This window comes from Oncorhynchus keta, chromosome 35 (assembly GCF_023373465.1).
Source record: "Oncorhynchus keta strain PuntledgeMale-10-30-2019 chromosome 35, Oket_V2, whole genome shotgun sequence".
Classification (NCBI taxonomy): Eukaryota; Metazoa; Chordata; class Actinopteri; order Salmoniformes; family Salmonidae; genus Oncorhynchus; species Oncorhynchus keta.
In genome coordinates, this window is record NC_068455.1 from 672,704 (window position 1) to 696,194 (window position 23,491).

The window sequence follows — 23,491 nt, forward strand, 5'->3', positions numbered from 1 at the left end:
CTCACTCTGCTTATCTTAATCTGTGTAAGATCATAATCAAAGTAAGCATACGATCTTTTGAATTATTAGGACATGCAAACAGCTTAATCGGTGTTCCAGTGGTGTATTTGATCTGCACATGTGCCAGCACCAAGACTCCCTCTTATGCACGGATGAAGTGAGTTTAGAAAGATGTAAGGTATGTGCAGCACTGCTGGAACGCTGCGTTGCGTGTGATTGATTGAGACTAAAAATGTGGACTTTGGAGATCGGGTTGTTTTTATGTATCATAATTCTCTCTCTGCATCCCAAAAGAAAAGACAAAATGTTTGTAGAGCCCAAATATGTTCTGCCAATCATCACCTCTTTCCTTTCTAGTGCATCAAAATTACCTTAGAATACAGAAATGAGCCTTTCCTTATTATGCATCAACACATAACATATATTTTACATAGATAAAACCACATACCTGCATTCAAATGAAAATAAAAAACATTTGAGCACAAATGTTACGGTCGTTGTATGGAGGAGACCAAGGCACAGCGTGATATGCATACATTCTTCTTTAATTAACAAAGAACACTGAACAAACTAACTAAATGAATCGTGAAGCTCAATATGAGAAGTGCAGACAGGAAACTAAACATAGAATAAGAAGCCACAAATACCCTATGGCAATTGGCTACCTAAATTTGGTCCCCAATCAGAGACAACGATTTCCAGCTGCCTCTGATTGGGAATCAATTCAGGCCACCATAGACCTACATATACCTAGACTTACAAAACCCCGTAGATATACAAAAACGAACATACCCACCCTAGTCACACCATGACCTGACCAAAATAATAAAGGAAAACAAAGATAACTAAGGTCAGGGCGTGACAACAAATATGTTCTGCCATCCGTCGCCTCTTTCTACAACAGACGCACAATACAAAGGACTGGGATCAGTGGAGGACCGAGCCATCGTTCACATCGGCCTCGGGGGGAATTCAGAAGTTCAGGGTCCAATACTTCAGCCACCGGAACCCAGCACCTCTCCTTAGGACCGTACCCCTCCCACTCCATGAGGTACTGAAGGCCCCTCGCCCGATGCCAGGATGGAATGGACGGAGTATGCCAGGGCCCCCTCGCCCGATGCCAGGATGGAATGGACGGAGTATGCCAGGGCCCCCTCGATGAGGAACCTCCCACACATCAGACGCCTGGAGTAGACCAGCCACCACCGGCCTGAGAAGAGACACATGGAACGAGGGGTTAATATGGTAATCGGGGGGAAGCTGTAACCTATAACATACCTTGTTCACTCTCCTCAGGACTTTAAATGGCCCCACAAACTGCGGGCCCAGCTTACGGCAAGGCAGGAGGTAGGGCAGGTTTCGGGTTGAGAGCCAGACCCTGTCCGCCGGTGCAAAAACTGGTGCCTCACTGGCGCCCACTCCCCCGGCCGGTCCTGGCAATAGGACCGCAGAAACTTGCCCACATCCTGGTTCACTCTCTCCACCTGCTCATTACTCTCGGGGTGGAAACACGAGGTGAGGTTGATCGAGACCCCCAAACGTGCCATGAACGCCCTCCAGACTCTCGTAGTGAACTGGGGACCTCGATCAGACACTATATCCTCAGGCACCCCGTAGTGCCGGAAGACGTGTGTAAGCAGGGACTCTGCAGTTTGTAGGGCCGTAGGGAGACCGGGCAGAGGGAGGAGACGACAGGACTTAGAGAAACGATCCACAACGACCAGGATCGTGGTGTTTCCCTGTGAGGGAGGAAGAGCCGTTAGAAAATCCACCGACCGGTGTGACCAAGGCCGTTGTCGAACGGGTAAGGGATGTAGCTTACCTCTGGGCAGGTGTCTATGAGCCTTACACTGAATGCACACTGAGCAGGAGGAAACATAAACCCTCACGTCCCGAGCCAAGGTGGGCCACCAGTACTTCCCATTCAGACAGCGCACCATCCGACCAATCCCCAGATGACCAGAGGAGGGTGATGTGTGGGCCCAATAGATCTACTGGTCACAGACAGCAGATAGCCTATTCACTTTGTATGTTGTCTACCTCACTTGCTTTGGCAATGTTAACACATGTTTCCCATGCCAATAAAGCCCTTTGAATTGAATTGAATTGAATTGAATGTACTGATGCCCGACAGGACACTGGAGGGGAGCGGGCTCTGTACGCCATGCCTGCTCAATGTCCGCGGCCAGCTCCCACATGACCGGCGCTACCAGGCAGGAGGCCGGGAGATGGGAGTCTGATCCATGAGTCGCTTCTCTGTGTCATACAGCCGGGACAGTGTAGCTGCCATCATATTCTGGGAACCTGGTCTGTAGGACAGGGTAAACACAAAACGGTTGAAAAACATGGCCCACCTTGCCTGACGAGGAATCAGTCTCCTAGCTGCCCAGATGTACTCCAGGTTGTGGTGGTCAGTCCAGATGAGGAAAGGGTGTTTAGCCCCCTCAAGCCAATGTCTCCACACCTTCAAAGCCTTAACCACAGCCAACAGCTTTTCCCAGGAACACGCAGGGCAAAATGTTAATATACACTCCCCTTTTCCCAGGAACACGCAGGGCAAAATGTAAATATACACTCCCCTTTTCCCAGGAACACGCAGGGCAAAATGTAAATATACACTCCCCTATTCCCAGGAACACGCAGGGCAAAACATAAATATACACTCCCCTTTTCCCAGGAACACGCAGGGCAAAATGTAAATATACACTCCCCTATTCCCAGGAACACGCAGGGCAAAATGTAAATATACACTCCCCTATTCCCAGGAACACGCAGGGCAAAACGTAAATACACACTCCCCTTTTCCCAGGAACACGCAGGGCAAAACGTAAACACACACTCCCCTTTTGCCAGGAACACGCAGGGCAAAACGTAAATACACACTTCCCTTTTCCCAGGAACACGCAGGGCAAAACGTAAATACACACTCCCCTTTTCCCAGGAACACGCAGGGCAAAACGTAAATATACACTTCCCTTTTCCCAGGAACACGCAGGACAAAACGTAAATACACACTTCCCTTTTCCCAGGAACACGCAGGGCAAAACGTAAATACACACTTCCCTTTTCTGAGGATAACGCAGGACAAAACATAAATACACACACTCCCCTTTTCCCAGGAACACGCAGGACAAAACGTAAATACACACTCCCCTTTTCCCAGGAACACGCAGGGTAAAACGTAAATATACACTTCCCTTTTCCCAGGAACACGCAGGACAAAACGTAAATACACACTCCCCTTTTCCCAGGATGCAGGCATGCATAATAACATATCAGCATGCTATGTTAATAATGAACCTGGTGAAATTCACAAAGTCTTTTAACAACTGCTACGTATGCATCTTATAACTAGTTTTCACATGCAAACTTTATATGTCCAAAGTAGTCTTCACCAAAATGACATGGTCACTGTGGTAGAACGTTGATTTTGATTGGTGGTGTTCTGCATTTATCAAAAGTCCCATCAAGTAGCCTGATTTCAGATGTGTCCATGTAAACAGGATTACTAGAGAAATTGTTATCTTTGCAAAAGTATGTCAACAATTTTAAACAAACTATTATATTAACATGACAATCCACATTATTGTGTGCATGTAACCGTGCTCATTGGCTCTTCTGGATCAGACACACCCTCACAACTCCACTGCACTGAGACCTGTGGCCCTCACAACTCCACTGCACTGAGACCTGTGGCCCTCACAACTATACTGCACTGAGACCTGTGGCCCTCACAACTCCACTGCACTGAGACATGTGGCCCTCACAACTCCACTGCACTGAGACCTGTGGCCCTCACAACTATACTACACGGATACCTGTGGACCTCACAACTCCACTACACTGAGACCTGTGGCCCTCACAACTCCACTACACTGACACCTGTGGCTCTCACAACTCCACTACACTGACACCTGTGGCCCTCACAACTCCACTACACTGACACCTGTGGCCCTCACAACTCCACTACACTGACACCTGTGGCCCTCACAACTCCACTACACTGACACCTGTGGCCCTCACAACTCCACTACACTGAGACCTGTGGCCCTCACAACTCCACTACACTGACACCTGTGGCAATCACAACTCCACTACACTGAGACCTGTGGCCCTCACAACTCCACTACACTGAGACATGTGGCCCTCACAATTCCACTACACTGACACCTGTGGCCCTAAAAACTATACTACACTGAGACCCTTACAACTATACTACACTGGGACCTGTGACCCTCACTTCTCCTCTACACTGAGACCTGTGGCCCTCACAACTCCACTACACTGAGACCTGTGGCTCTCACAACTCCACTACACTGAGACCTGTGGCCCTCACAACTCCACTACACTGAGACCTGTGGCTCTCACAACTCCACTACACTGAGACCTGTGGCACTCACAACTCCACTGCACTGAGACCTGTGGCAATCACAACTGAGCCAGGAAAGATTGGCATGCATATTATTAATGTTAGCTCTCTGTGTACATCCAAGTCCCTCTTTGTGACACCTGACCACACGACTGAACAGTAGTCCAGGTGAGACAAAACTTGGGACAGTAGTAAATGGGCATAAACAGCTGCCCTGGGGAATTCCTGATTCTACCTTGATTATGTCAGAGAGGCTTCCATTAAAGAACACCCTCTGTGTTCTGTTAGACAGGTAACTCTTTATCCACATTACAGCAGGGGGTGTAAAGCCATAACACATACGTTTTGCCAGCAGCAGACTGTGATCGATAATGTCAAAAGCAGCACTGAAGTCGAACAAAACAGCCTCCATAATATTTTTATCATCAATTTCTCTCAACCAATCATCAGTCATGTGTGTAAGTGCTGTGCTTGTTGAATGTCCTTCCCTATCAGCATGCTGAAAGTCTGTTGTCAATTTGTTAACTGTAAAATAGCATTTTATCTGGTCAAACACCATTTTTTTCCCAGAAGTTTACTAAGGGTTGGTAACAGGCTGATTGGTCGGCTATTTGAGCCAGTAAAGGGGGCTTTACTATTCTTGGGTAGCGGAATGACTTTAGCTTCCCAGGAGTAGAAATATCGTCTGCTATTATCCTCAGTCATTTTCCATCCATGTTATCAGACCCCAGTGTCTTGTCATTTTTATTTTATTTGACCTTTATTTAACTAGGCAAGTCAGTTAAGAACACATTCTTACTTTCAATGACGGCCTAGGAACAGTGGGTTAACTGGTCTAGGAACAGTGGGTTAACTGGTCTAGGAACAGTGGGTTAACTGGTCTAGGAACGGTGGGTTAACTGGTCTAGGAACGGTGGGTTAACTGGTCTAGGAACAGTGGGTTAACTGGTCTAGGAACAGTGGGTTAACTGGTCTAGGAACGGTGGGTTAACTGGTCTAGGAACGGTGGGTTAACTGGTCTAGGAACGGTGGGTTAACTGGTCTAGGAACGGTGGGTTAACTGGTCTAGGAACGGTGGGTTAACTGGTCTAGGAACGGTGGGTTAACTGGTCTAGGAACAGTGGGTTAACTGGTCTAGGAACGGTGGGTTAACTGGTCTAGGAACGGTGGGTTAACTGGTCTAGGAACAGTGGGTTAACTTGTCTAGGAACGGTGGGTTAACTGGTCTAGGAACGGTGGGTTAACTGGTCTAGGAACGGTGGGTTAACTGGTCTAGGAACAGTGGGTTAACTGGTCTAGGAACGGTGGGTTAACTGGTCTAGGAACGGTGGGTTAACTGGTCGAGGAACGGTGGGTTAACTGGTCTAGGAACAGTGGGTTAACTGGTCTAGGAACGGTGGGTTAACTGGTCTAGGAACGGTGGGTTAACTGGTCTAGGAACGGTGGGTGAACTGGTCTAGGAACAGTGGGTTAACTGGTCTAGGAACGGTGGGTTAACTGGTCTAGGAACGGTGGGTTAACTGGTCTAGGAACGGTGGGTTAACTGGTCTAGGAACAGTGGGTTAACTGGTCTAGGAACGGTGGGTTAACTGGTCTAGGAACGGTGGGTTAACTGGTCTAGGAACGGTGGGTTAACTGGTCTAGGAACGGTGGGTTAACTGGTCTAGGAACGGTGGGTTAACTGGTCTAGGAACGGTGGGTTAACTGGTCTAGGAACGGTGGGTTAACTGGTCTAGGAACGGTGGGTTAACTGGTCTAGGAACGGTGGGTTAACTGGTCTAGGAACGGTGGGTTAACTGGTCTAGGAACGGTGGGTTAACTGGTCTAGGAACGGTGGGTTAACTGGTCTAGGAACGGTGGGTTAACTGGTCTAGGAACGGTGGGTTAACTGGTCTAGGAACGGTGGGTTAACTGGTCTAGGAACGGTGGGTTAACTGGTCTAGGAACGGTGGGTTAACTGGTCTAGGAACGGTGGGTTAACTGGTCTAGGAACGGTGGGTTAACTGGTCTAGGAACGGTGGGTTAACTGGTCTAGGAACGGTGGGTTAACTGGTCTAGGAACGGTGGGTTAACTGGTCTAGGAACGGTGGGTTAACTGGTCTAGGAACGGTGGGTTAACTGGTCTAGGAACGGTGGGTTAACTGGTCTAGGAACGGTGGGTTAACTGGTCTAGGAACGGTGGGTTAACTGGTCTAGGAACGGTGGGTTAACTGGTCTAGGAACAGTGGGTTAACTGGTCTAGGAACGGTGGGTTAACTGGTCTAGGAACGGTGGGTTAACTGGTCTAGGAACAGTGGGTTAACTTGTCTAGGAACGGTGGGTTAACTGGTCTAGGAACGGTGGGTTAACTGGTCTAGGAACAGTGGGTTAACTGGTCTAGGAACGGTGGGTTAACTGGTCTAGGAACGGTGGGTTAACTGGTCTAGGAACAGTGGGTTAACTGGTCTAGGAACGGTGGGTTAACTGGTCTAGGAACGGTGGGTTAACTGGTCTAGGAACGGTGGGTTAACTGGTCTAGGAACAGTGGGTTAACTGGTCTAGGAACGGTGGGTTAACTGGTCTAGGAACGGTGGGTTAACTGGTCGAGGAACGGTGGGTTAACTGGTCTAGGAACAGTGGGTTAACTGGTCTAGGAACGGTGGGTTAACTGGTCTAGGAACAGTGGGTTAACTGGTCTAGGAACGGTGGGTGAACTGGTCTAGGAACAGTGGGTTAACTGGTCTAGGAACGGTGGGTTAACTGGTCTAGGAACGGTGGGTTAACTGGTCTAGGAACGGTGGGTTAACTGGTCTAGGAACAGTGGGTTAACTGGTCTAGGAACGGTGGGTTAACTGGTCTAGGAACGGTGGGTTAACTGGTCTAGGAACGGTGGGTTAACTGGTCTAGGAACGGTGGGTTAACTGGTCTAGGAACGGTGGGTTAACTGGTCTAGGAACGGTGGGTTAACTGGTCTAGGAACGGTGGGTTAACTGGTCTAGGAACGGTGGGTTAACTGGTCTAGGAACAGTGGGTTAACTGGTCTAGGAACGGTGGGTTAACTGGTCTAGGAACGGTGGGTTAACTGGTCTAGGAACGGTGGGTTAACTGGTCTAGGAACAGTGGGTTAACTGGTCTAGGAACGGTGGGTTAACTGGTCTAGGAACGGTGGGTTAACTGGTCTAGGAACGGTGGGTGAACTGGTCTAGGAACAGTGGGTTAACTGGTCTAGGAACGGTGGGTTAACTGGTCTAGGAACGGTGGGTTAACTGGTCTAGGAACGGTGGGTTAACTGGTCTAGGAACAGTGGGTTAACTGGTCTAGGAACGGTGGGTTAACTGGTCTAGGAACGGTGGGTTAACTGGTCTAGGAATGGTGGGTTAACTGGTCTAGGAACGGTGGGTTAACTGGTCTAGGAACGGTGGGTTAACTGGTCTAGGAACGGTGGGTTAACTGGTCTAGGAACGGTGGGTTAACTGGTCTAGGAACGGTGGGTTAACTGGTCTAGGAACGGTGGGTTAACTGGTCTAGGAACGGTGGGTTAACTGGTCTAGGAACAGTGGGTTAACTGCCTGTTCAGGGGCAGAACGGCAGTTCCTTCGCTTCTCTTCCCATCATTCTGGTGCAAGTTGATCTTTGTCTCATCTGTCCATAAGATGTTGTTCCAGAACTGTACAGGCTTTTTTTTAGATGTTGTTTGGCAAACTCTAATCTGGTCTTCCTGTTTTTGAGGCTGGTTAACTTCTTGTGGTAAACCGTCTGTATTTACTCTGATGAAGTCTTCTCTTGATTGTTGTCTTTGACACAGAAATGCCTACCTCCTAGAGGGTGTTCTTGATCTGGCCAACTGTTGTGAAGGGGTTTTTCTTCACCAGGGAAAGAATTCTTCTGTCATCCACCACAGTTGTTTCCTGTGGTCTTCCGGGCCTTTTAGTGTTAGATCAACAACATAGGAATCACTACAAAACATATTGTATGACCTCTTATACAGTTTATTAGGACCAGCCTTTGGAACTTAGGTTTTCCTAGATATGGCTACTATATTGTGATCACTACATCTGATGGATCTGGATACTGCTTACAAGCTAATTTCTGCAGCATTAGTAAAGATGTGATCAATACATGATGATTTAATTCCTGTGCTGTTTGTAACTACCCTGGTAGGTTGACTGATAACCTGAACCAGGTTGCAGGTAATGATTTTCTTGAGTAGGCAGCTTGATTAGAGCCAGTAAATATTAAAATCACTCAGAAAATATACCTCTCTGTTGATATCACATACATTATCAAGTATTTCACACATATTATCCAGATACTGACTGTTAGCACAGTGGTCTAGGCACCTGATTACTGTATACAATAGCTGTAGGATCAGAGGCATTCAGGGCAATTATAGGGAGATAAATTAGGCTACTTACATTGTGTCTACAAATGCCCCTGGTACAATGCTTAAGCATTATAATGACTCAGTGAAACAATGGTAGGGATTAACCTAGCTGGGCTTGGGTCTTGATAAGTAATTGTCTCAACGCAGTCTTGTAATGCTGTGAAAGGATCCAGGAACCCAGATGATTTGGGTGGATCCCATCCTCCTTATGATGCTGTGAAAGGATCCAGGAACCCAGATCATTTGGGTGGATCCCATCCTCCTTATAATGCTGTGAAAGGATCCAGGAACCAAAATGATTTGGGTGGATCCCATCCTCCTTATAATACTGTGAAAGGATCCAGGAACCCAGATCATTTGGGTGGATCCCATCCTCCTTATAATGCTGTGAAAGGATCCAGGAACCCAAATGATTTGGGTGGATCCCATCCTCCTTATAATACTGTGAAAGGATCCAGGAACGCCAGATAATTTGGGTGGATCCCATCCTCCTTATAGTGCTGTGAAAGGATCCAGGAACCCAGATCATTTGGGTGGATCCCATCCTCCTTATAAAACATGTTCTGTTTCCAAAATATATCAAAATTGCCAATAAAAGTTACACCTATTGAGCTGCAATAATCCTGTAGCCAGTTGTGAAGAGAAAGAGTCCTGCTAAATGGTTCAATGCCTCAATTCAGAGAGGACACAGGGCCAGATATGATTGTTCTTTTATTAGTGTTTAGCAGAGCGTCAATCAGCTCTTTAAAATCCAGTTTCAACTGTTCAAAGCTGCCCTTCATAATGTCATTAAAACCCATATGGACTAGGATAGAATCAATGTCCATGTCCTGACGTAGTCCATTCGGGAGCAGCTTAGTAATGTCATTAAAACCCACATGGAGTAGGATAGAAGAGTGGCTCAGAGTCTGAGAGGAGAAAAGGGGGAGCCAGGCTGAGAGGAAAAAGGGGGAGCCAGGCTGAGAGGAAAAAGGGGAGCCAGGCTGAGAGGAAAAAGGGGGAGCCAGGCTGAGAGGAAAAAGGGGGGGCAGGCTGAGAGGAGAAAGGGGAGGCCAGACTGAGAGGAAAAAGGGGGGGGGGCAGGCTGAGAGGTTGGGACGAGGAAGAAGATGGTCTGAGAGTCTGAGAGGCGGTAGAGGGTCTGAGAGGCTGGGAGGAGGAAGAGGGTCTGAGAGGATGGGAGGAGGAAGAGGGGCCAGGCTGAAAGGGGAAGAGGGGCCAGGCTGAGAGGTTGGGACGAGGAAGAAGAGGGACCAGGTTGAGAGGTAGGGAGAAGGAAGAGGGGCTGAGAGGAGGAAGAGGGGCCAGGCTAAGAGTCTGGGAGGAGGAAGAGGGGCAAGGTTTATTGGAGGAAGAGGGGCCAGGCAAAGAGGCTGGGAGGAGGAAAAGAGGCCAGGCCTAAGAGGCTGGGAGGAGGAAGAGGGGCAGAGAGTTAGGGAGGAAGAAGAAGGGCTGAGAGGCTGGAAGGAGGAGAAAGAGGGGCCAAGCTGAGAGGCTGTGAGTAGGAAGAGAGGCATAAGAGGTAAAGAGAGGCTGGGAGGAGGAAGTGGGTCTGAGAGAATAGAAGCAGGAAGAGGGGCCAGGCTGAGAGGAGGAAGAGGGGCAAGGATTCGAGGCTGGGAGGAGGAAGAGGGACCAGGCTGAGAGACTGGGAGGAGGAAAAGGGACCAGGCTAAGAGGCTGAGAGGAGGAAGAGCGGCAGAGAGTTAGGGAGGAAGAAGAAGGGCTGAGAGGCTGGGAGGAGGAGAAAGAGGGGCCAAGCTGAGAGGCTGTGAGTAGGAAGAGAGGCATAAGAGGTAAAGAGAGGCATAAGAGGTACAGAGAGGCTGGGAGGAGGAAGTGTGTCTGAGAGAAAAGAAGCAGGAAGAGGGGCCAGGGAGGAAAAAGGGGGGCAAGGCTGAGAGGAGGAAAAGAGACCAGCCTAAGAGCCTGGGAGGAGGAAAAGGGGCAGAGAGCCTGGGAGGAGGAGGAAGGAGGGCTGAGAGACTAGGAGAAGGAAGAGCGACCAGGCTGAAAAGCTGGGAGGAGGAAGAGGAGCTGAGAGGAGGAAGAGGGGCTAAGCGGTTGGGGTGAGGAAGAGGAGCTGAAAGGCTGGGAGGAGGCTCTCTTCCAGGTACGACGACAGCGCCAGACAAACATCTGTGCCAAAGGTTTTGCGACCTCTTCCTCTTGCTCAGAGAAGAGCAGGGGGCTAATAACTCAGGGAACACTCAAAGGGCAAGAGACCCGTGGCAGAGCAAGGAAGGTGTTGCTGGTGTATACGACACACACTAGTTGCTGGCTCCAAGTGGTGGGGTTGGAGGGGACCAGGCAGCGAAGAGTCGTCTCCGGGACTTTGTCGGCTCGCTCCGACTGGCCGTTGGACTCGGGGTGGAACCTGGAGGACAGGCTGGCCGACGACCCAATGAGTGTGCAGAACGCCTTCCAGAACCAGGATAAGAGCTGAGGACCCCCGAACTGAGGACCATATGACTTCCGGATGGTGCAACATCCGGAAGACATGCTGCACCATAAGCTGGGTCGTCTCTTTGGCAGAGAGGTTGGGGAGAGGAATGAAGTGGGTGGCTTTGGAAAACCGGGCCATTACTGTCAGCATGGTGGTGTTGTCATCAGACGGGGGGAGACCCGTGACAAAGTCCAGGGATATGTGAGACCGGGGACGGTGAGGGACAGGCTGAAGGAGACCAGCCGGAGCATGCAGAGAAGTCTTGTTCTGCACACAGATCGTGCATGTGGAGACGAATGCAGAGACATCAGGAAACATGGTAGGTTACCAAAAGCATTGTCGCACAAAGGCCATGGTGTGACGGGAGCCCGGGTGGCAGGCATGCCTGGAGGAACGGACTGCATCAGGAACAAACATCCGGTTATCTGGGCCCCCCCCCCCCTGGGTTCGGCTGGAACGCTGCACCTCAGGAATCTGCTTTCCTATTCCCCAGCTGAGTGCCGTCGCCATGCACGAGGTGGGACGGATGGCCTCTGGTTCCGGGGTTGTAGACGTGGGTAGAGCTTTTAAATACAAGTAAAACTAAATGCTCTTCAACCGATCACTGCCTGCACCTGCCTGCCCGCCCGTTCAGCATCACTACTCTGGACGGTTCTGACTTAGAATATGTGGACAACTACAAATACCTAGGTGTCTGGTTAGACTGTAAACTCTCCTTCCAGACTCACATCAAACATCTCCAATCCAAAGCTAAATTTAGAATTGGCTTCCAAACATACCCTCGTAAAACTGACCATCCTACCGATCCTTGACTTCGGCGATGTCATTTACAAAATAACCTCCAATACCTTACTCAATAAATTGGATGCAGTCTATCACAGTGCCATCCGTTTTGTCACCGATTTGCCTCCACCGCAAAGTGGCGGGACGGGTCAGGATGAACCAAGATGGGAGCTGTGGTGAAACGGGGTTTGAGATCCCAGAACACCCGGTCAGCAGCTGGGGACGTGAACGGAACCTTGGGAGAGTTGAGTGCAAACAGTGAGAAGCCAGGGCGCTGTAACCTCGGATAAAGCAACAATAAAAGTTGGTAAATCCCAGTAAACGTGGCAGTTGCACCCTGAACGTAGGCTGGGACCAATCCACCACTGCTCTCATCTTCCTGGGATCCATCTGTATACTCCTTGCAGCAATGATGTAACCCAGGAAGGGAATGGTGGAGTGATGGAATTCTCAATTCACAACAACAACAAAAAATTATCCAGGAGGAGCAGGAGAAAACGAGGATGTTGTCGAGGTAGACAAAGACGAACCGTTTCAACATGTCGCGGAGAACATCATTAACCAGAGCCTGGAACACAGCTGGGGCGTTGGTAAAGCCAAATAGTAAGACTAGATACTCGTAATGACCGCAAGCCATGTTGAAGGCAGTCTTCCCCTCGTCCCTTTCCTGTATCCGCACTAGGTAGTAAGCATTCCATAGGTCCAGCTTGGAGAACACGGTGGCCCCCTGGAGCGGCTCAAAGGTCGAGGAGATAACTGGTAGCAGGCTGGGCTGACTTCAGGCATTGAGCGTGGCAGATGGGCTCCAGCCCATGATGGCACCGGCAGACCAGTCAATAAGGGGATTGTGTCACTGGAGCCAAGAGAACCCCAATACCGGTGAACCTGGGGTGAGAATTGGATCATCTCCCTGACACAAGTTTTTTTATTTATACCTTTATTTAACCAATCATCTTTCCCTCGATCCTGTCTAGTCTTCCAGTCCCTGCCACTGAAAAACATCCCCGGAGCATGATGCTGCCACCACCATGCTTCCCCGTTGGGACAGTGCCAGGTCTCCTCCGGATGTGACGCTTGGTATACCAGGTTAAAGGGATCAATCTTGGTTTCATCAGATCAGAGAATCTTGTTTCTCATGGTCTGAGAGTCCTTTAGGAGCCTTTTTTAAAACTCCAAGCGAGCTGTCATGTGCCTTTTACTGAGGAGTGGCTTCCGTTTGGCCACTTTACCACAAAGACCTGATTGGTGGAGAGATGGTTGTCCTTCTGGAAGGTTCTCCCATCTCCACAGAGGAACTCTGGAGCTCTGTCAGAGTGACCATTGGGTTATTGGTCACCTCCCTGACCAAGGCCCTTCTCCTCCGATTGCTCAGTTGGCTGGGTGGCCAGCTCTAGGAAGAGTCTTGGTGGTTCCAAACTTCTTCCATTTAAGATTTTTTAAAATTTTATTTAACCTTTATTTAACCAGGCTCAGGGTCAGGGCAGGAAACAGACAGGCTCAGGGCCAGGGCAGGAAACAGACAGGCTCAGGGTCAGGGCAGGAAACAGACAGGCTCAGGGCAGGAAACAGACAGGCTCAGGGTCAGGAAACAGACAGGGTCAGGGCAGGAAACAGACAGGCTCAGGGCAGGAAACAGACAGGCTCAGGGTCAGGAAACAGACAGGCTCAGGGTTAGGGCAGGAAACAGACAGGCGCAAGGGTCAGGGCAGGAAACAGCCAGGCTCAGGGTCAGGGCAGGAAACAGACAGGCTCAGGGTCAGGGCAGGAAACAGACAGGCTCAGGGCAGGAAACAGACAGGCTCAGGGTCAGGAAACAGACAGGGTCAGGGCAGGAAACAGACAGGCTCAGGGCAGGAAACAGACAGGCTCAGGGTTAGGGCAGGAAACAGACAGGCGCAAGGGTCAGGGCAGGAAACAGACAGGCTCAGGGTCAGGGCAGGAAACAGACAAGCTCAGGGTCAGGACAGGAAACAGACAGGCTCAGGGTCAGGGCAGGAAACAGACAGGCTCAGAGTCAAGGCAGGAAACAGACAGGGTCAGGGAAGGAAACAGACAGGGTCAGGGTCAGGAAGTGTCAAACAGGCTCAGGGTCAGGGCAGGAAACAGCCAGGCTCAGAGTGTCAGGGTCAGGGCAGGAAAGAGACAGGAAAGGAAACAGACAGGCTCAGGGGGCAGGAAACAGACAGGCTCAGGGTTAGGGCAGGAAACAGACAGGCGCAAGGGTCAGGGCAGGAAACAGACAGGCTCAGGGTCAGGGCAGGAAACAGACAGGCTCAGAGTCAAGGCAGGAAACAGACAGGGTCAGGGAAGGAAACAGACAGGGTCAGGGTCAGGAATCAAACAGGCTCAGGGTAGGAAACAGCCAGGCTCAAGTGTCAGGGCAGGAAAAAGACAGGCTCAGGGTCAGGGCAGGAAACAGCCAGTCGCAAGGGTCAGGGCAGGAAACAGACAGGCTCAGAGTCAAGGCAGGAAACAGACAGGCTCAGGGTCAGGGCAGGAAAGAGACAGGCTCAAGGTCAGGGCAGGAAACAGACAGGCTCAGGGTCAGGAAACAGACAGGCTCAGGGCAGGAAACAGACAGGCTCAGAGTCAAGGCAGGAAACAGACAGGCTCAGGGTCAGGGCAGGAAAGAGACAGGCTCAGGGTCAGGGCAGGAAACAGCCAGGCGCAAGGGTCAGGGCAGGAAACAGCCAGGCGCAAGGGTCAGGGCAGGAAACAGACAGGCTCAGGGTCAGGGCAGGAAACAGACAGGCTCAGGGTCAGGACAGGAAACAGACAGGCTCAGGGTCAGGGCAGGAAACAGACGGGCGCAAGAGGGAAACCCCTGGCATTAAGGATCCCCATTAGCTGCTGCCAAGGGAGTGAATTAGAATAAAAAATATAGATTTTCACATGTTTATCTCACATAGGTAGTAATTCATATCTGATTTGTTTTTGCTTGTTGTGTTACAGCTTGACATTTAAATGGCTTCAATTGAGATGTGTTGTTTCACTGGCCTACACACACTACCCATAATGTCAAACTGGAAGGAAGTCTATTTTTATAAATTATTAAAAAATGAACAGCTGTATAGTCTTGAGTCAATAACAGTCTTACTGACAGTTGTGGCTGCATTGCATGATGTATTATTGTCTCTACCTTCTTTCCCTTTGTGCTATTGTCTGTGCCCAATCATATTTGTTCCAGGTTTTGTGATGCTACCATGTTGTGTTGCTACCACATTGTTGAGATGTTGTGTTGCTACCACATTGTTGAGATGTTGTGATGCTACCATGTTGTGTTGCTACCACATTGTTGAGATGTTGTGTTGCTAGCATGTTGTGTTGCTACCACATTGTTGAGATGTTGTGTTGCTACCACATTGTTGAGATGTTGTGTTGCTACCACATTGTTGAGATGTTGTGTTGCTAGCACATTTTTGAGATGTTGTGTTGCTACCATGTTGTGATGCTACCATGTTGTGTTGCTACCATGTTGTGATGCTACCATGTTGTGTTGCTACCATGTTGTGTTGCTACCATGTTGTGTTGCTACCATGTTGTGATGCTACCATGTTGTGTTGCTACCACATTGTTGAGATGTTGTGTTGCTACCACATTGTTGAGATGTTGTGTTGCTACCACATTTTTGAGATGTTGTGTTGCTACCATGTTGTGTTGCTACCACATTGTTGAGATGTTGTGTTGCTACCATGTTGTGTTGCTACCACATTGTTGAGATGTTGTGTTGCTACCATGTTGTGTTGCTACCACATTGTTGAGATGTTGTGTTGCTACCATGTTGTGTTGCTACCACATTGTTGAGATGTTGTGTTGCTACCATGTTGTGTTGCTACCACATTGTTGAGATGTTGTGTTGCTACCATGTTGTGTTGCTACCACATTTTTGAGATGTTGTGTTGCTACCATGTTGTGTTGCTACCACATTGTTGAGATGTTGTGTTGCTACCATGTTGTGTTGCTACCACATTGTTGAGATGTTGTGTTGCTACCATGTTGTTATGCTACCATGTTGTGATGCTACCATGTTGTGTTGCTACCATGTTGTGTTGCTACCATGTTGTGTTGCTACCATGTTGTGTTGCTACCATGTTGTGTTGCTACCATGTTGTGTTGCTACCATGTTGTGATGCTACCATGTTGTGTTGCTACCATGTTGTGATGCTACCATGTTGTGTTGCTACCATGTTGTGTTGCTACCACATTGTTGAGATGTTGTGTTGCTACCATGTTGTGATGCTACCATGTTGTTTTGCTACCATGTTGTGTTGCTACCATGTTGTGTTGCTACCACATTGTTGAGATGTTGTGTTGCTACCACATTGTTGAGATGTTGTGATGCTACCATGTTGTGTTGCTACCACATTGTTGAGATGTTGTGTTGCTACCACATTGTTGAGATGTTGTGTTACTAGCACATTGTTGAGATGTTGTGTTGCTAGCATGCTTTGTTGTTGTCTTAGGTTTCTCTTTATGTAGTGTTGTCTCTCTTGTTGTGATGTGTGTTGTTGTCTTAGGTTTCTCTTTATGTAGTGTTGTCTCTCTTGTTGTGATGTGTGTTGTTGTCTTAGGTTTCTCTTTATGTAGTGTTGTCTCTCTTGTTGTGATGTGTGTTGTTGTCTTAGGTTTCTCTTTATGTAGTGTTGTCTCTCTTGTCGTGATCCGTGTTTTGTCCTATATTATAATTAAAAAAATATATATTTTTAATCCCAGCCCCCATTTCAGCAGGAGGCCTTTTGGTAGACCGCCATTGTAAAAAAGAATTTGTTCTTAATTAACTGACTTGTCTAGCTAAATAAAGGTTAAATAAAAATATATACAAATAAGCATTCAACCCCTTTGTTGTGTTAAGCCTAAATACATCCAGGAGTAAAAAAGGGCGTAATAAGTCACAGGTTGCATAGACTCACTGTGCAATAATGCCTCCATCTCTGTACCTCACACATGTCTCTAAAATCCCTCAGTCAAGCAGTGAATTTAAAACACAGATTCAACCACAAAGACCAGGGAGGTTTTCCAGTGCCTCGCAAAGAAGGGCACCTATTGGTAGACGGATAAAAATAAATAATAAAAGCAGACTTTCAGCATACTGAAATTATTATTACACTTTGGATGAGGTATCAATACACCCAGTCACTACAAAAATACAGGCATCCTTCCTAACTCAGTGTATCAATACACCCAGTCACTACAAAGATACAGGCATCATTCCTAACTCAGTGTATCAATACACCCAGTCACTACAAAGATACAGGCATCCTTCCTAACTCAGTGTATCAATACACCCAGTCACTACAAAGGTACAGGCATCCTTCCTAACTCAGTGTATCAATACACCCAGTCACTACAAAGATACAGGCATCCTTCCTAACTCAGTGTATCAATACACCCAGTCACTACAAAGATACAGGCATCCTTCCTAACTCAGTGTATCAATACACCCAGTCACTACTAAGATACAGGCATCCTTCCTAACTCAGTGTATCAATACACCCAGTCACTACACAGATACAGGCATCCTTCCTAACTCAGTGTATCAATACACCCAGTCACTACAAAGATACAGGCATCCTTCCTAACTCAGTGTATCAATACACCCAGTCACTACTAAGATACAGGCATCCTTCCTAACTCAGTGTATCAATACACCCAGTCACTACACAGATACAGGCATCCTTCCTAACTCAGTGTATCAATACACCCAGTCACTACAAAGATACAGGCATCCTTCCTAACTCAGTGTATCAATACACCCAGTCACTACTAAGATACAGGCATCCTTCCTAACTCAGTGTATCAATACACCCAGTCACTACAAAGATACAGGCATCCTTCCTAACTCAGTGTATCAATACACCCAGTCACTACAAAGATACAGGCATCCTTCCTAACTCAGTGTATCAATACACCCAGTCACTACAAAGGTACAGGCATCCTTCCTAACTCAGTGTATCAATACACCCAGTCACTACAAAGAGACAGGCATCCTTCCTAACTCAGTGTATCAATACACCCAGTCACTACAAAGATACAGGCATCCTTCCTAACTCAGTGTATCAATACACCCAGTCACTACACAGATACAGGCATCCTTCCTAACTCAGTGTATCAATACACCCAGTCACTACAAAGATACAGGCATCCTTCCTAACTCAGTGTATCAATACACCCAGTCACTACTAAGATACAGGCTTCCTTCCTAACTCAGTGTAGCAATACACCCAGTCACTACAAAGGTACAGGCATCCTTCCTAACTCAGTGTATCAATACACCCAGTCACTACAAAGGTACAGGCATCCTTCCTAACTCAGTGTATCAATACACCCAGTCACTACTAAGATACAGGCATCCTTCCTAACTCAGTGTATCAATACACCCAGTCACTACACAGATACAGGCATCCTTCCTAACTCAGTGTATCAATACACCCAGTCACTACAAAGATACAGGCATCCTTCCTAACTCAGTGTATCAATACACCCAGTCACTACAAAGATACAGGCATCCTTCCTAACTCAGTGTATCAATACACCCAGTCACTACAAAGGTACAGGCATCCTTCCTAACTCAGTGTATCAATACACCCAGTCACTACAAAGATACAGGCATCCTTCCTAACTCAGTGTATCAATACACCCAGTCACTACAAAGATACAGGCATCCTTCCTAACTCAGTGTATCAATACACCCAGTCACTACAAAGATACAGGCATCCTTCCTAACTCAGTGTATCAATACACCCAGTCACTACAAAGATACAGGCATCCTTCCTAACTCAGTGTATCAATACACCCAGTCACTACTAAGATACAGGCATCCTTCCTAACTCAGTGTATCAATACACCCAGTCACTACAAAGATACAGGCATCCTTCCTAACTCAGTGTATCAATACACCCAGTCACTACAAAGAGACAGGCATCCTTCCTAACTCAGTGTATCAATACACCCAGTCACTACAAAGATACAGGCATCCTTCCTAACTCAGTGTATCAATACACCCAGTCACTACACAGATACAGGCATCCTTCCTAACTCAGTGTATCAATACACCCAGTCACTACAAAGATACAGGCATCCTTCCTAACTCAGTGTATCAATACACCCAGTCACTACAAAGATACAGGCATCCTTCCTAACTCAGTGTATCAATACACCCAGTCACTACAAAGATACAGGCATCCTTCCTAACTCAGTGTATCAATACACCCAGTCACTACAAAGATACAGGCATCCTTCCTAACTCAGTGTATCAATACACCCAGTCACTACAAAGATACAGGCATCCTTCCTAACTCAGTGTATCAATACACCCAGTCACTACAAAGATACAGGCATCCTTCCTAACTCAGTGTATCAATACACCCAGTCACTACAAAGATACAGGCATCCTTCCTAACTCAGTGTATCAATACACCCAGTCACTACAAAGATACAGGCATCCTTCCTAACTCAGTGTATCAATACACCCAGTCACTACACAGATACAGGCATCCTTCCTAACTCAGTGTATCAATACACCCAGTCACTACAAAGATACAGGCATCATTCCTAACTCAGTGTATCAATACACCCAGTCACTACAAAGATACAGGCATCCTCCCTAACTCTGTTGACGGAGAGGAAGGAAAACGCCATGAGGCCAATGGTGATTTTAAAAAGGCTGTGATTGGAGGAAACTGGGGATGGATCAACAACATTGTAGTTATTCCACAATACTAACCAATGACAGAGTGGAAAGAAAGACGCCTTTACAAAATATAAATATTCCAAAACATCCTGTTTACATCAAGGCACTAAAGTAAATCTGTAAAGAAATGATATTGCCCTAATCATTGAAACCCAACACATCACTGAGTACCGCTCTTCATATGTTCAAGCATGGTGGTGTCTACATTATGTTATGGGTATGCTTGTCATCAGCTAGGGACTTTTTGGGGGGATAAAAAGAAACAGAATAGCACTAAGCACAGCCAAAATCTTAGAGCTGGATCAGTCTGCTTTCCAGAAGACACTTGGAGTCAAAATCACCTTTCAGCATGACAAAAACCTAAAACACAAGGCCACAAATTCACTGGAGTTGCTTACCAAGATTGCATTAAATGTTCCTGAGTGACCTAGTTACAGTTTTAAATTAAATCACTTTCAAAATCTATGGCAAGATTTTAAAACAGCTGGTTAGCAATGATCAACATCCAACTTGCCAGAGCTTGAATAAGTCAAAAAATAATCTTATTCAAATATTGTACAATCCAGGTGGGCAAGAAACTTACCCAGAAGGACTCACAGCTGTAATCACTGCCAAAGGTGATTCTAACATGTATTGACTCAGAGGTGTGAGTATTTACCTAAGTTATATTTCCTTTTTTATATATTTGCAAACATTTCTAAAAACGTGTTTTCACTTTGTCATTATGGGGTATTGTTTGTAGATGCGGTGTTTATTCAAATACATTTTGAATTCAGGCTGTAACACAAAATAAATCAAGGGGTGTGGATACTTTCTGAATGAACTGTCATCTCACAGATTCGTTACCACACTGCAGTAGACAGACGGACAGGGAGAAAATCCTTCATACTGAAGCAGACAGACAGAGAGGGACAAACAGACAGACAGAGAGGGAGGGAGGGAGGGAATCCTTCATACTGTAGCAGCCGGGGCCACACTACAGTAGACAGACAGACAGAGACAGGGGGAGGGAGGGAGGGGGAGGGAGGGAGGGAGGGAGGGAGGGAGGGAGGGAGGGAGGGAGGGAGGGAATCCTTCATACTGTAGCAGCCGGGGCCACACTGCAGTAGACAGACAGACAGACAGACAGACAGACAGACAGACAGACAGACAGACAGACAGACAGACAGACAGACAGACAGACAGACAGACAGACAGGACAGAGGGAGGGAGGGAGGGAGGGAGGGAGGGAGGGAGGGAGGGAGGGAGGGGGAGGGAGGGAGGGAGGGAATCCTTCATACTGTAGCAGGGAGGGGCCACACTGCAGTAGACAGACAGACAGACAGACAGACAGACAGACAGACAGACAGACAGGGAGGGAGGGAGGGAGGGAGGGAGACAGGGAGGGAGGGAGGGAGGGAGGGAGGGAGGGAGGGAGGGAGGGAGGGAGGGAATCCTTCATACTGAAGCAGCCGGGGCCACACTACAGTAGACAGACAGACAGACAGACAGACAGACAGACGGGAGGGAGGGAGGGAGGGAGGGAGGAATCCTTCATACTGAATCAGCCGGGAGAAAATTCTCTTTTTTTATTTCTACTCCTTTCATCTCCGTCTACATGTGGTACCAATTCAAACGACTGTCTTTTGTGCCCTCTCTCTCTCTCTCTCTCTCTCTCTCCATTTCTCTGACTCTTGCTCTATTTCTCTCTCTGTCTCTCCACCCCTCCCTCATTCCCTCTCTACCACTCTCTCACTCTACCTGAAGTGGAAAATCTGAAGTAATTGGTTTGTGTATTAAAGAAGCAAGCAGGGATGAAAACAGCCTATAATTTGTTTCTCTTACACAGCACAGAGAGACAGGGGAAAACTAGTTATACTTACTGCAGCAAAAAGCATAGAGCTTCTCAATACTAGTACATGTAGCTAATTGTAGCATATAGCCTCTCAATACTAGTACATGTAGCATATAGTACTAGGACATGTAGCTAACTGTAGCATATAGCCTCTCAATACTAGGACATGTAGCATATAGCCTCTCAATACTAGGCCATGTAGCAAATAGCCTCTCAATACTAGGACATGTAGCAAATAGCCTCTCAATACTAGGACATGTAGCTGGGGAACAGACAGATATAGGGAAGGAAATAACACAGGTGATTGAGTCCAGGTTGAGAGCAATGAATCGCTGATGCGAGTGACGAGGGGAGCAGGTGTGCATAAGGATGGTGGCAGGAGTACGTAGTGCAGGGCAGTCTGGCGCCCTCGAGCGCCAGGGAGGAAGAGCGGGAGCAGGTGTGCATAAGGATGGTGGCAGGAGTACGTAGTGCAGGGCAGTCTGGCGCCCTCGAGCGTCAGGGAGGAAGAGCGGGAGCAGGTGTGCATAAGGATGGTGGCAGGAGTACGTAGTGCAGGGCAGTCTGAGGAAGAGCGTGAGCAGGCATGGCAATACCCTGTGCCCTGGTCAGAAGTACTAGAGTAGGGTGACATTTAAATCCCGGTTGGGGTTATTAACTGTGACCAGTTACGCTACCATCAAAAGCGTTCAGATTACAGATGCCCATTTATTTGGTGCGTTTGATTCAGAAATACACCGGTTTCAACTCGCCTAACATGCCTAAAGTATCTAATAATAATAATAATCCTCAGGTATCCTAAAATGTAAATATTTGATAAAATTTCAGACAGGATAATCTGTTTTCAATACCGAAGAAAAATACTTCAGCCCTTCACAGTGACACGAACAATTTACAGCCGTACTTCTTCATTCCTCAAAAGAAAAACATCAACCAATTTCTAAAGACTGCTGACATCTAGTGGAAGCCATAGAAACTGCAAACAGGGCCCATATAAATCAGGATTCCCAATGAAATCTTGTGGAAAACACAATGAACTTTCCCTGGGTGGATTTTGCTCGGGGTTTCGCCTGCCAAATCAGTTCTGTTAAACTCACAGACATTATTCTGTGTGTTCTGAGTGTTTTCTATCCAAATCTAATTATATGCATATCCTAACTTCTGGGCCTGAGAAACAGGCAGTTTACTTTGGGCACCCTTTTCATCCGGACGTGAAAATACCGCCCCCTATCCCGAAGAAGATTTAAGAAAATGATTTCAGGAGTGGTGTGAGCACATTGCCTGCACAGTGTAGTGGATGGAAAGAAGGAAGAATGTCAGTCCATTTTACTGATCTTTGATGAAGAGTATATGCCTATATAAAAAGAAGTATGGCCATTTCTCAGGTGTGTGTCAACGGAACCAACATGTAGTTGAAGAATCTGATGATGTACGGTGTAGCAATTGTGGTGGAAATCACATTACCGAATTCCTGGAGTGCTGGATTCCTGTAGTGCTGGATTCCTGGAGTGCTGGATTCCTGGAGTGCTGGATTCCTGGAGTGCTGGATTCCTGGAGTGCTGGAGTGCCCTGCTAGCATAAAGGAATTTGAAGATGCAAGGATCCGAGATGTACAACAGGTCTCATACAGGTGTGAAAGGGCAGTGTGGAGTGTCTCATACAGGTGTGAAAGGGCAGTGTGGAGTGCAATAGAGATTGCATCATCTGTTGATCTGTTGGGGCAGTATGCACATTGGAGTGGGTCTAGGGTTTCTGGGATAATGGTGTTGATGTGACCCATGACCAGCCTTTCAAAGCACTTCATGGCTACAGAGGTGAGTGCTATGGGTCGGTAGTCATTTAGGCAGGTTACCTTAGTGTTCTTGGGTACAGGCTGCTGTTCTGTCCTGCCGATACAATGTATATCCCGCCAGCTGTATGTTATTCATGTCGTCATTCAGCCACGACTTGGTGAAACATAAGATATTACAGTCATTAATGTCCTGTTGGTAGGATATACATGCTTT